At 36.3% G+C, this 14,209-nt stretch overlaps 1 protein-coding gene across 7 annotated transcripts in view; it reads right to left on the reverse strand.

The window, feature by feature from the left end:
- CDH18 (cadherin 18) overlaps positions 1 to 14,209 on the reverse strand; it is a 993,557-nt gene that overhangs the window by 473,606 nt on the left and 505,742 nt on the right. The window contains exon 1 of one of the 7 annotated variants that reach the window (XM_007188235.3): positions 2,430 to 2,529. The exons of the other annotated variants lie outside the window; for them this stretch is intronic. The gene's annotated coding sequence lies outside the window, so the exon portion shown is untranslated. Of the gene's footprint in view, positions 1 to 2,429; positions 2,530 to 14,209 lie in introns of those variants that run through there. 7 annotated transcript variants of the gene reach the window in all.

Genomic DNA, 14,209 nt, shown 5'->3' on the forward strand with positions numbered 1-14,209 from the left:
CTCCCACCTGAGAATTATATAGCCCAAAATATCAATAGCACCAAGGTTAAGAAGCTCTGATCTAGAATATAGTTCTTTAGACATGTGTAATGCAACAAGGAAGGCATATAATTAAGCAAATTAGGGAGTCGAAAGTCCTCTACTTGTTTTTAAAAAGCAAAAGGACACCTTATACACGCTCTAACTTAAATCTCTCAGTCTCTTTCTCTCACTTTTTGCCCAACCACACTGCATCAGATACACGCACTTGAGAACAGGTTGCATATATAGAAGGTATAATTCAGTCAAATACAGGAGAAGTGGGGCACACAAACTTGTGAACGTGTGGTTTGCATTTAACAGACCACAAAAATCAACAAAAAGCGTAATAATGAGGTTTATATAAGTCAAATGAAAAAAAAGTATCTTATATTTACTATATATAGCACCCTTCATCTAAAGAATTTATAGACTTGGACTAAGTGACGCATTCATTCTCATGCTTCCACTATATCCATCCAAATAGCACATCAGAAGGAATAGTAATTTCCAGTTTGCTTTATGTACAGACTTTGATCAAGCACTCGTGGCTATCAACCATGCCTGCAACTGCTATAGCTAATTACTTTCAACATTCACTGGATAGCGTTACAGCTAGAGTTTCCTGTCACTTACCTTCATTCTACTATTATATTCCCCTTTGCTACTGGGTTATCTTTAAGCGGGCATTTCTGGTGCATCTAAAAAAGCAAATCCTCATTTTCTACCTCCCATTGTTGTCAAAATAGAAAATCTAACTTGACCATTGGTATCATTTTATGTTTTCCTCTCCTTAAGTTAGCTACTCTGTGAGAAAGCACCATCACCACGGTTTACAGCATACTCTCCTCTAACAAGACCCATTAAATGAACGCCTTGCTAAGTGAAGAAATGGGTTGATCTACACTAGGTTAATTTATTGTCAGGAAGTCTGAAATTTAACATATAACAGGAGGCTTGAAAGAAACAAATGATGATTGGTTCTCGGACCAGAGTGTTAGACTATAGAACTAATTCTCTGCTACTATCACATCCTGTCTCCCTTCTCCCACATCCAACAAGATACATACGAGATCTAGTCTGGACCTCTAACTCTTGGTTTAGAATTAAATATTTTCTCTGATAAGACAAGACCACTGAAAGAGAAGCAGACAATTACTGTATAAGGAAAGTCCCCTGCTTTGAAAAATCTGTGGGTGATCCCAGAGTGGGAAATAAAGGTTCCAAAACACAGTCAGAGCCTGTAGGTTTTTTGTTTTCTGTTTTTTTGGCTGCATAATAAGATCTTTCTCTGATCTGTCTCTCTCAGCTCGAAGCAGTGATGCCATCACCTGAGCAAACCAAAAACCATAATAATTTTAGCTAAGATTTTCATTTTAGTATTTCTTCATTTTTAGCAGGGAAACAGCAAGGAGCATGTACTCTTTTTGATTAATCTGAAAGTTCTTTAAATACAGCAGGCATGGATATAAGGAAATACTTTAATAATTAGGGAATACAATTTTATTTTTCACCTGTTACATGACAGATTTTCCTAGTTCCACATCTGTACACACCACACATACACACACACACACAAACATGCATAAGGCATAATTTTACCTTGTTTTTAAGACATGAAAATTAAGACAAAATAATTGTTATTTCCAAACTCAAATAAGTCCAGTTAAAGAAGTTAGAAAATGAATCAGAGTTAACAAACAAAAGGGCATATACTAAATGTTTTGCTGGGCACAGGAGGCTACCTAATTCCTTTTCATTCATCATTTATAGTGCCCTTTGAAAGAAGAAAAAGTTTCATCTTAAGCTTTAATAAGCATTTATGGAAGCGTTTCATGGGAAAAAAATAAATAAATGAAGGAGAGAAAAGAGAAAATGAGCCTTGCCCTGCTGCAGCTTCAGTGCTCAGATCATGTAATTTCAGAGGTTACTGGAAAGGCAATAATTAAAAAGCACTATGGAAATTTCAATTTCAACGTCCCTGTTTCCATTCTGACAATACTTTCCCTCACTTTTACAGACAGACATAAATGACAGCTTATTTTCATGGCATTACAATTCAAATGCGCCTTGCATAGTATCCTTCCAACTTCTTCAGGGGCAGGGCAGATAACAGTACATCCACAGATAAACATAAACAGAGATCCGGCTGTGTTATCACACTCACATGCCATAGGCTCTATGGCAACATTCTTGGATAAGAAAAAAAAAATTTTTTTTTTAATGTATACAAGCGATAAGGCTCACGAAGCATTAGCTCCAACTTTCCCATTCGCAGCAGATCCTGTGAAACCAACCCAGAGAGGAAGATTTCACCAAATATTGTTTTGACTCAGAACCGGGTGAGCAGCCCCATGGCACGAAAATCTTAATGTCACTCCACAGTAAAGTGTCATGAATTGAAGCCTTACCTTGGCTGACTTGCCCTCATTGGCGGAAAGGAACTTAATTCACGAGCAGCGCGGAGGGGACTTCGCCGGTGCCGGCGGCCGCTGCGCGCGTCCTCGGAGAGCCCCGGGCTGGCTCCGCGCTCCTGCGAGCCCCGGCTCCGCGGCTCCGGCTGCGGCAGCTCCCGAGCGCGCCTCTGATTGGCTGGCACGGCCAGCCCGCCTGATCCTCTCCTTGCCTGTCTCCCCTCCTTCCTCGCCTCCCCGGCTCTCCCGTCCGTCCGCTGCCTTTCCCTCTGTCTCCTCCCCGCCGCCGCCCCCATCTTACATACTTTGGGGGCTGCAGAAATTCCACGGCACACAGAACGGGACACCCTTTAGCCCCCTCGCAGCAAGGTCGTGGGGAAAACAATGCCCTTAATGACATAGTTAAAATATTCAAAAAACCTGGACCGGCGGCCTCATCTTTAGTATCGCTGCTCTCGAAAAATGACGGCCAGGACTCCGTGACAGTTTAGACCGTCAGTTCTCCGCGGGGGAGGGGAAACGGGGGGCCAGAAGGGGTTTGACTGTCAGATGGAGTGGGAGTAGCCATCGGGAGGGAACGAGAGGAAAAGCAGGCAGGGCAGGCACTGATGTGGCAGGCTGGTAATAAATTTTCCTATTCCCGTGCAAAGTCGTCACAGCCTGCTAAACATTCAACTGCTGGCTCATTCATCAGTGATGCATAGTCCGGTGATAGCCGTGAGATTTAGCTTGAGTGATGGTCTTTAATGCCTTCCCCCCAAGTACTCAAGGCACGGAGGGTTTATATGAGATAGACCTTTCCCTTGGAGGTCGGCATATGTTTGTGAGGATGAATAGGAACCGCAATGCCGTTCCTACCCCCTTTGCTTGTACCAGAAACACACACACACACACACACACACACAAAACTTCTAACCTCTTCTTACTCCGGAATAAATTTAAATGATTTGTAAGGTACATAGCTTTTGGTAACAAGGATTTCAGGCCTGATTGGCTATGTTCACAATTGATGTGAAATGACTTCAGCCCTTTTTTCCAACACAATATCACCCACACTCACTCATTAAGAACATCAAGCATCCCCATTTAAAGGAGTGTAGTAAATAAGTGTAGGAGTTTATCTAAATTGAATGGCTATTCCAAGGATCACTTGGCAGATATATTAAGAATTATACAAGACCCTCAGTCATTCCAACCTCAGAGAGGACAGGATTACTTGCTCTGGTTAGTTGATACTGTAAATGCTCACAAGCTAGTGTGATAGAGGGAAAAGGCCCTCTAAAGGCCAGAAGACGTGGATTCAAATTCTGTCTCAGACTTTTCCTCTATGTCAGAACCTGTGTAAGCTGTTTCCATTCTCTGATTCTAAGGAGGCTTCTCTTTAAAATCTAGACACTAATCCTCACTTCAGAGCCTCTCTGCACAGATTAAATGAAAATCTGTGCAATTTTAAAGAAAGGATGTTTTGAATCAACTAGAGTTATATTTGACTACCTTTATTTGGCTTGACTGATGTGAAATGTGGACAGATTTAATTTGCTTTGTGTATGATTAAACAAACCAACAGAAACAACAAAAGCAGCTGATGGATTGGATTCTTTCTAATTGTGAAGGAATTGCACATTTAAGTGCGTTGTTACTCCTCAGGAAGATGTTAGAAGTCAATTAGAATTTGGAAATCTCCAAAAATCTGAACTCTCAGGGAGAAGTGGTATGGAAACAATAGCATCAGAAATAACAAGCCAATGTTGTATTATGTTTTGTACATTCTCTCTCATGCAGTTTCTGATTCAAATGAGATTTCCCTTGATTTCCCTTGCATAGTACCCAGACATAAAATCGTATTCATTTGTGGTTATTGAAAAGCATCCATTTCAAATCTTCCTGTTTTGATGAAGCCCTGGGAGCACAAAGAAAGAAATAGTTATGAAAGATAAAGGCGATAGAAAGAGGAACTTTTGGTCTATAAGGGGTCATGTAGTTTAATTTAAAATTTTCACCTGATGACATTCTCTAGAGAAGCCTAACTCTTTTATTTGGCTGACTCTAGTTGAATGCAATAAAATGTTTGTCAGTTTGCTACAAAAGCTTTTGCTGAGACACCAGCACTGAGCATCCTAGGGACACACTTGAATACAATGTGTTCTTGCTAGTCTTCCTTGGTGGTTCTCCCTGGATAAGACCGTAACAAGCACATCGAGTGGACAGTCATAATGGAAGTCAACAGGCACTTGCTCCTTAGTGGAATGACATGCAGAAGAATTTGTCAGGTCACCAAACAATACAATCTATTTCTAGGAAAAGAACCCCTTCACCGAGGGAGGATTTATATCTAGTAGACTGCCCTCAGATTAAGGGCTTCAGATTCTCCACAAACCCAGTGATGCAACATACAATGGATTTAAATGGCTTCCGAAGTTTACTATTCTGAAACCGCACCAACTTTCCCTAGTCCTAGAAAAGCAAGCCCGTCAGCCACTTAGTGTGTCTCTTCTATTTTCAAGTTAAAAAGGAGAAAGTAAGTGAACCTATGCAGAACACGCTGCTTGAGGAAAGCCAGGTTGTAGACAGGTGCTTTTTTTCTCCTTATGTCAAAGATAACTTCAAGAAACTGGACAATGCATCAGTCAGCAGAATATATTACAGAGCTCATCTCTGAAACTGAAAGCATGGACGTTTCTGATCCCAAGTCCCCACTTATGTTACCTTCGGAGAGTTATAAGAATCATTTTTGCTGGTGGCAGGGAAGCATCCAACACAAGACTGATGCTGGTCAGACTATAGAAACTGGAAAGATAAAACTGTAATGCTAGACTGTGATCATTCTCTGAGAGACAGACTCAGGAAATTGTCTCTTTAGATGTCATCTCATGCTCAGTTTTACCCTGGAAACTCAGGAGTCTATGCAATGTTTTTAAACATAAATAAAGAAGGAACATAAATGAAATGTATAAATATCCCTTATTATAATTCAGCACTTAGAACAATTAACTACAGAAACATGGTACCATGATTGAATTTTAATTGAAATGATTATTGAAATTACGTTAATAACAAAAAAAGTGATCAGATTTTTGTGTAAAGAAAAACAGCTGGTAAAACATGAAGCAGTACATGATTTCCTTTGAAGCTATTTATTTTATGTGCTTGGGTGACAAATACTACAGATTATATGTTTTTCTTAAAAGAATAAAAGGAAATTTACACTAATAAAAAATATTACCTCTAAGAATATTCTTAAAATGACCTAATAAAGTTAACCTTTACTCACTCAGATTACGAATTGCAGAATACTGGGGAAACACTGAGGCAGGAAAATAAAAAAGAGATAAAAAAACTATTTCAAAGTTAACTATAGGTGTAATTGACTTTAAAAAGTAGTGCCTTATTTACTCATAATAATAATTAGATTAATAAATGCACCTTTTTAAAGTTTTCTTCAGTGCATGTAAAATATGAAAAAACAACAACAGCAGCAATGCACTTGTTTGGATCTAATGGGGCAGTGTTGAAAACTGACAAAGGGAAAAGTAAAACTCCTCAATTTCTATAGTACATATATTTTATTTCCATAAAATAGATACTTTTTGCACTATACGTGATAGAATAAGGACACTGGGTTCCAAATATAAGTGAAAATTTACTAACTAGTGGACCCTAGTTTGAAGTGATTAATTTTTGGACAAAGATCACACAAAGTACATGCCAGGATTTTATTTTTTTTAATATCTGAAATAATGTCGGTAAACTTTGAAGATTTGGTAAAAATAAAATAGTGCAGTAAGAAGAGAGATAAGCAAATATTTTCCCAACTTAAGACAAGATTGAACATGGAATCTACAAATTAGACATTATTGCACCAAATGTGAAACCTGGCCAAGTTACCAGGTGATTTATTAAAGAGATGAGTGGACCAGTAAGGAAAGAAAATAGTGAGATTGCCTGAGTCTGTATCACATTCATATAAAACTCAGTTCAAAATAATTCTATTGCTTTCTATGACAGACATGCTAGGCAGGAACTAGGGGAAATGTACATGATATGATCTTTCTATATGTCATCATCATCTCTCGTGATTTCATTAGAGCCCACGTGGAGAATTTTAGTACAATTGTTCGGTGTAGCAACTGGTTGAGGCCCCATTCTCTCACATTTAAAAACGTGAAGGTGCTCTCCTGGAGGAAAGTTTCTGGTAGTAAGCCACAGAGCTCTAACTCCAAACATGATCATGGTTTTATTAATGCTACGAACACTGAAGTCGTCCATAGGAATTTTATACTGGAAGCCAGTATATTAGGATGAAGAACTGGTAAAAAATTTAAGGTCCTGAAAAACTTAAATGTTATCTCAAATCTAACAAAGAAGAAACACTACAGCTGGGTCCAAAAGTAGGAGTGTATTAAAAATATGGCCGTGGAGACAAGTCTTTGAATGAAAACTTATGAATAAGACTTAGAGATTTCTACTGACAATAATTTTAGTATAAATCAATTGTGTGATATGGTCATCAACTTCAAAAACAAACTTATGGTTACCAAAGGGGAAAAGTGGAGGGGGTAAATTAGGAGTTTGGGATTAACATATACACGCTACTATGTATATGAAAAATAGATAATCAACAAGGACCTACTGTATATCACAGGGAACTCTACTCAATGCTGTGTAATAACCTGTATGGGAAAAGAATCTGAAAAAGAATGGCTATATGTATAACTGAATCACTTTGCTGTACACCTAAAACTAACACAAAATAAACTTTAAAAAAGTAAATGTAAACAAGTGTCCTTAATAAAAGCAAAGCATGGACATGGGGGTGGTGAGGGTCTTAACGCTAAAATATTGAGACTGTACCTGGTATACTGCATTTTAAGAAGACTTAGCTAATTCCAATACTTCTAAATTAATTCATATTTTTGTAAGCTGCATCATGATACATTCATTCAGTTAACAAAACTAATATCTCTAACTCCTTTCTCTCCCTCAGCCCTGGGATAACCTCCACTCCTTTCTTCCCCTGTATCTCGCCCCTACCTTACCCATCCTCCAGGGGTCAGAACAAAGGTCACCTTTTCTGAGTAAGCACCTTGCTCCAATAGGTTTGACTGACTCTACACTTTTTTGAGGCCATAAAATACTTTTCAAAGTCTGTCAATATCTTATTTAACAAATTGTGGTATGGTTAGTGACAACATGGCAGAGTCGTTGAGAACATAGAATCTGGAACCAAACAAACTTGGGAAGCTGCACAATTCTATATGCTTAAATTGAAGTTTCTTCTTCAGTAAAAAGTCCATAATATTGCCTATCTATCTCTTACGCTTCCAAGGAGGGTTAAATATTTTAAACCATATAATGTACTTAAAACAGCACATATAGTAACTTGTATATAAATGTGCTTCCTTTATCATTATATGTTTACATATCTGTCTCCTAATTGAATGCTAGCTAGGAATGAACACCCAGTACCTGGTACGTGCAAATGCAGCTGGGTGTAATGAAGACAACTCTGCACTGGAGATGGAAGATCTAGGATTAAGCCACTTGTCTACAACTCATTAAATACAGAGGTGCTTAACCAGCGTGTTTTACTCTCTGTACATGCTAGCTGACTTGTAATTCTCAGAACCACCCTCACCTTACACGGAGATTTTGCAAATCCTTAAAGGGTTTTACACGTACAAAAGGGTCTGGCATATAAAAGACTTTGAATAAAGTTTAGTTGAATCTCAACTGTAAGTTCTCAGTAAGCGTTCATTAAATAAATTGTGTTTGATTTCTGCACTCCATTTTGTAGCAGAAAAAGTCAAATCACAAATAAACTCTTACCCAAGAGCTTTTTATTAAAAGAGAAAAAAATAACTTCCATGGGATGTCCTGGGGACATTCGCTCACTCAGTTCAACCTCCCGTATCTATCTGTATTTACCTTTCTGGAGTTATATAATGAAAATTGACATTTCAGTGACCCTGAAGTATTGTAAGATTCTTAACTATCAAAGAAATATTACATTGCACACAGTATATAATATTTACAATGCCAGAAAAGAGACAAATATTTAAAAATCATTCTATAACCTCGATTTATAAAAACAAGAGTTATTTAATGTTCAATTAATCAGAACTTCTGGTTAACCAAATCTCTCATCTTTTCAGAAGTATATTTAATTTGCTAATGTACATTTGTGACCATCCCAGACAGAACGGTGGTATACACTAACTTTTTTTTTATTGAAGTATAGTTGACTTACAGTATTGTGTTAGTTTCAGGTGTTCAGCAAAGTAATTCAGTTCACTAACTCTTAAACTTACTATTATCAATGTTTTCCCTGAGAACACCATATAAGACACTTTGAAAACTGATGCATATATCTTGTCTTTTAAATTTTAATATTTCAGCTTTTTCTATGCAATTAAAACACTTATTAAATATTTTCAATAAAACACCAACATTATATTGCAAAGCATATATGTATTGATAATACTTTATTTAATCTTCTCCCTGTCACTGAACATTGATGTTGTTTCCAAGTTTGGAATATTATAAATAATGCTTCTATGAATGCTTCTTTTCCTGGATCTCTGACTACTGCACTTGAATAGACTCCTGGATGTGGAACTACTAATACAATTTATGAATATTTCTTAAAACACATGATTATGTTATTGTTCCCCAGCACATTAGAGAAGAGTAGAAGTTTAATTGGTTCCTCACTACTCTGAGCAAGAACATTTCTTTTTCAGTTTGCTTATTCAATGGCTAAAAATTATTATCTCATTGTTTTAATTTCTATTCATGTGATTACTAGAACATTTATTGACTGCTTCCCTGTTTTCTTCTCATAATTTTCTGTCCATATCCATTCTCCTAGCATGTTATTGCTAATTGAGGATACAATGGACTTAAGTTGTTTTAATGATCAGAAGACATTTAGAAAATTGAGTTCAACACAAGTTTCTACACTTCTCACATTTAGCCAGAAAAATGTGTGTGTGTATATGCTTATAAATTTCTATATGTTTAAAATTTTGTATTTATAAACATAATAGATGTATACATACATATATATATAATTATACATATATACATATGTGTATATATGAATGTAAACATGTAAGTATACATGTGTGCATGAAGAGATTTATTCAGAAAATACATACAGAGTATCATATAGCAAGTACTGATATAAGTTCCATTGATGGATTGCAAAGTAGTAAGGCAGATTCTCTGGCTTTAAGTAAAAAAAAAACAAAAAAACAAAACAAAAAAAACCCCCAAACACTAGAAAGAAACCACTAAAATGCAATGCAACACAACAGATTCTATAAGCTATATATGGACAGTGTTTTTCATATATTACTAAATTGGTAAATTACTTTTAATACCACACACACACACACAGCTGTCCAAACAGAATCCTGACATTAGCTTTGATGTTTGTCCTCACCTCCATGACGAGCTGCACAATCTGATGAAGGGTGAAAAATGAAAATATGGAGATTTGTTAGGAAATATGGGGATTTGTTAAACATTAAGATTTTCAAGACGGCCATGACAAGCATTAAACCAAACACGGGGCCTTTCTGAATGTGGAAGCCTGTGGGATTATAGCAGTTGCATGCTCATGAAGCAGCCTTCCTCACCACTACCATCAATACAGTAGATCAAGTTCAACTCATGTTGCTTTATTAATAATTCTCAAACCATTCACTGAGCTCTATCTCAAGTTCTTCCTCTTTATGGTCTACCATATTCCACCATCATCTCTTGCCTACACTTTTGCTATTTAGGCAGGTAGGATGACTGTCAGTTACCATGAGTACTTAACTTCCATGCCAGGTGACAGTTTTTGCACTTTAAGTGTCGGAGCAGACAGATCAGAGCAGGCGCCCAATGTAAGAAAGGAGCTGGTCTGGCAGGGACACTTGCCTAAGCTTTCTAAGACTTAATAGGGGACCAAAATATATTGGTTGAATACATGGTGGTTAATTATCACTCTGCATGCTGAATTGCAAGATGATAAAGCTTTTGCACAATTATAGTTATAATTAATTAATAATTAATTTTGCACAATTATAGTTATAATCCAGAAAGATATAATAAATGCCTTTAACTTGGTATAAGAATAGAAAAGAGAAAGGTACATATATAGATATTTAGAGAAATAATTAACTGCAATATAATGCAACTAGGAATGAATCAGAATTGTCAAGCTTAGTCCTGAAGAAAATGATGCTGTAATTAGTAGGAAGAAGAAAGAAAATAATATCTGGTTGGAAATATTATAGATTCAGACTGGAATTATGCTGATGTTGAGGTCTTAGCTAGACACCATGAGGAGTTATATAAGAGTCACTTGGCAACGTGAAACTGCAGCTTGGGAAATAGTTTTGAGTGAAAGACATAATTTTATGAGTCATCTACAGACAATACACTAATAATAAAAGCTGTTACAGCCCCTAAAGGACAAGAGAAAAGTTTCTACAGGATCAATGATAAAGACATCCTAGGTGGTGAGAGAAGGAGAGAGGAAGGAAGAAATGGGAGAGGAGAGGAGAAGAGAGAGATTGTACTTAACAGAAGTCAGAAGAGATGATTAGAAAAACACAACTAAATCTCAAATTGATATGATTTTAAAATATTATTTCTCAGATAAACAACCTAACCTTACACCTAAAGGAACTAAAAAAAGAAAAAACAAACCCCAAGTTAGTAAAAAGAGAGAAATCATAAAGATCAAAGCAGAAGTAAATTGAATTTTATATTGCTTATTGGTAAACAAAACTTCTCTCATGTGTACAAAGGCTGCCAGTGTAAAAATTGGAAACTCAATGATAGTGTGGTCACTATGGAAAAAATCCCTGACTAAAAATAGATCAAATTAACTCAGTAGAGATTTGCATAGTCTACAGCATGCAAAACTGGCAATTTTTTTTTTAATTTTAATGCATGAGAAGCTTGGTCTTCATTTGGGAATGTGTGATTAGTTATACTTTATTATTTTCTTGCTTATTCAGAGTTGTTTATAAAAGGATTTCCAAGTAGTATGCATGTATAATTAATCATAAGTTAGAGAGTATATAGAAAGCAATAAATTGAAATGTGAGCTCTATCGTCTTCTCTTACCCTGAATGTGTGGGTGTATATGCGTTTGAGTGCACAATAGTAAAGGTAGCTGCTATATATTAAAGGTTATTTATATTGCTACTTTGAAAGAAAACTTGCATCATCACAGAAAGCCTGATTATTTTGAACTCAAACAAACATTTATAGAGGCCATCGACCCCATAAAGAACAGAACAAGCTAAAAAGAGAACAATGTCTCTGAAGTATTGTCTAGAAAAGTGTGTCCAAAATAAATTTCATATTGCCAGTGTTAATTTGGGACTCTAGGAAGATTGGTTAGATCAAAAGGGATTTCATTTACCTGGATCTCAGGGTGCTTTATGTTATTATTCTTTTCCTTTTTGACTGCAAGTCGACTGTGTGTGGTAGGCTGAAATAATTTCTCTGTAGGGGTCTTGCGTTGTATAAGCCCAGTGTTTTTGGTCACCATAGGCTGTGAGAATTATGGGACAGGCTCAGGAGAGCAGTGAAAATTCAGGCTTTAAATTCATTGTTTTGCTCAGTGTTTGCCCCTTAGAGTAGCCACATTAAACTATAGGTAATGTTAGATTATTATCAGAATATTGCAGTCCTACTAAAACATTAATGTAGGCCACAAGTCACTGCCAGAAAGGAACCGTCATTGCCCTTCTTTGCCTATCTAAAGATTCCTCAAGCAGCCAATACTCATATATTATAGTTGGCAGGTTTATACGTATTGTCCCTAACCACGTGTTTTGCCCATCCTTACTAACTAGTCATTATTGACACTGATGGTTTTCTCACCATATTCTTTAAGCCAGAACTTCTCCTTTCTAAAGTCTCCCAAATCTTTCTAGTACATTTCAACTGTGCTTTGAATTTTACTCTCACCTAAGAGGGATCCAATGATACAATTTTTGTATTAAAACAGCACTGACCCCATTTAATCAACTACTAAATGTATTGTATATTAGACTTGCTTACTGTAAAATCCTTGTCATTATTTTTTTTCCAAGGAAACTTAAAAACAAATGCTTAGATCTTAGATACAGACCAACTTGGGTCAAATGCTGGCATTGCCACTTATTTAGTGTGTTGACATTGATAAGCACTGGCTCTCAGTACATCTTTTGATGGTACAATAAATAGCACATTTCTGGAGGAGAAGTTGTGCTGATTACAGACATTGAAGAAGGTAATTTGTGTAATTTACCTATTACAGTATCTGGTAATACAGTATGTACTCAATTAATTACAAAAATAGACACAACTTCTCTGTTACTATTATGATTTTACCAAAGGCTATGCATATAAATGGCATCTTCCTAAATGTGACTAAGTTAAAAGTGACTGCAACAAGGAAGAGAAAAATTACAAAAGAAAAACAGGGTATGATTTGGGGTGATAGCAATAGGGTTCATTTTTTGACATCTTGTGCTACTGAGATTACCCACATCTCTGAAAAGTTAAAGGCAGGACTAAAGAAGGGATCTGCTGCCATCCACAATCTGTTCAGGGAAGATATAGATTTTCTCTATTTCAAATTTCCAGAGGACAAAAATCAGAGCTTGGAGATAAAGGGGATTGGTTTGCCAATCACAGAACCTATAGAGCACAACAGTGAGTATGTGAAACAGAGAAAAAGTCAGAAAAGGAATGCAAGCAAAAAGAAGCAATTCGCTTTTTGGGTTTGTTTCCTGCAAAGTCATCGTGAACTTAATTATTTTAGGACATTATTGGTGTTGCTTCTACATAATTATGACTGACTTTGTCCAAAATCAGTTTTAACATCTATACATCAGGATGTGGAAAGAAAGATGAAGGTGCATTAACACCACTGTCAAGGATTCAAACAATTATTTTTGACGTTTAAGAAGTTGAAAAGGTGCCTCAAGACTACAAAAGTTGTGTAAATCTGCAAACTTTTATGAAAATTACAACATGTATAAATAATAGTATGTGGCTTTGTGCGTCTGAGTGTGTGAGTGTGTATTGGAGGGTCGTGGATAGAAGTTGAAAATAAGAATTTTTTATTACAGCTTTAATCTGCTGGAGGAATATCACACTACTTTATAAAATGTTCTGACTTTAAATTTAAAACATGGATTTCAAATAGACAATTGGCTTTTCCTAGTAATTGTACTGTATTTCCAAACTTTTAAAAAAAATATTCTATGATGACCATTTCTAAACATCTTATCTCTTTATTCTACAACACTTTTTTTTTCTGTTCTGTCAATGAATGACCTCATATCAATTCCATTTAAAACACAGAAATAAACACAAAATAACTATTTTATTCCTGTCAGAAAATCGAAACTGCTTGCATCTAATATATTCTACTCATATTCTTAATCTTTCCTATTACAATGATAGGTCTACTCTTATTTAATGTCAACCACTTTACTTTTGCTCCCAATCCAATGTGCTAGATATTGTCCTTCATTTTGCACTTTTAATCTTCTAATCCATCAACAAGTCTATAATGTGTTCTAAATCTGGCTGGATTGCCTTTCAATATCTTCACTAGTCCAAGCCACAATCCTCTCTCACCAGGACTCCAACGACAGCCTCCTAAGGTATCTCCTGTTTCTCACAAAGAGGACAGAGTGACTATCACATCAGAATCAAATCCTCATATTTTGTCAATTGAACATGTCCTTGACCTATCCTGTTTTCTTCACATATGTGAA

The sequence above is a fragment of the Balaenoptera acutorostrata genome, chromosome 2 (assembly GCF_949987535.1).
Source record: "Balaenoptera acutorostrata chromosome 2, mBalAcu1.1, whole genome shotgun sequence".
NCBI classification, from domain to species: domain Eukaryota; kingdom Metazoa; phylum Chordata; class Mammalia; order Artiodactyla; family Balaenopteridae; genus Balaenoptera; species Balaenoptera acutorostrata.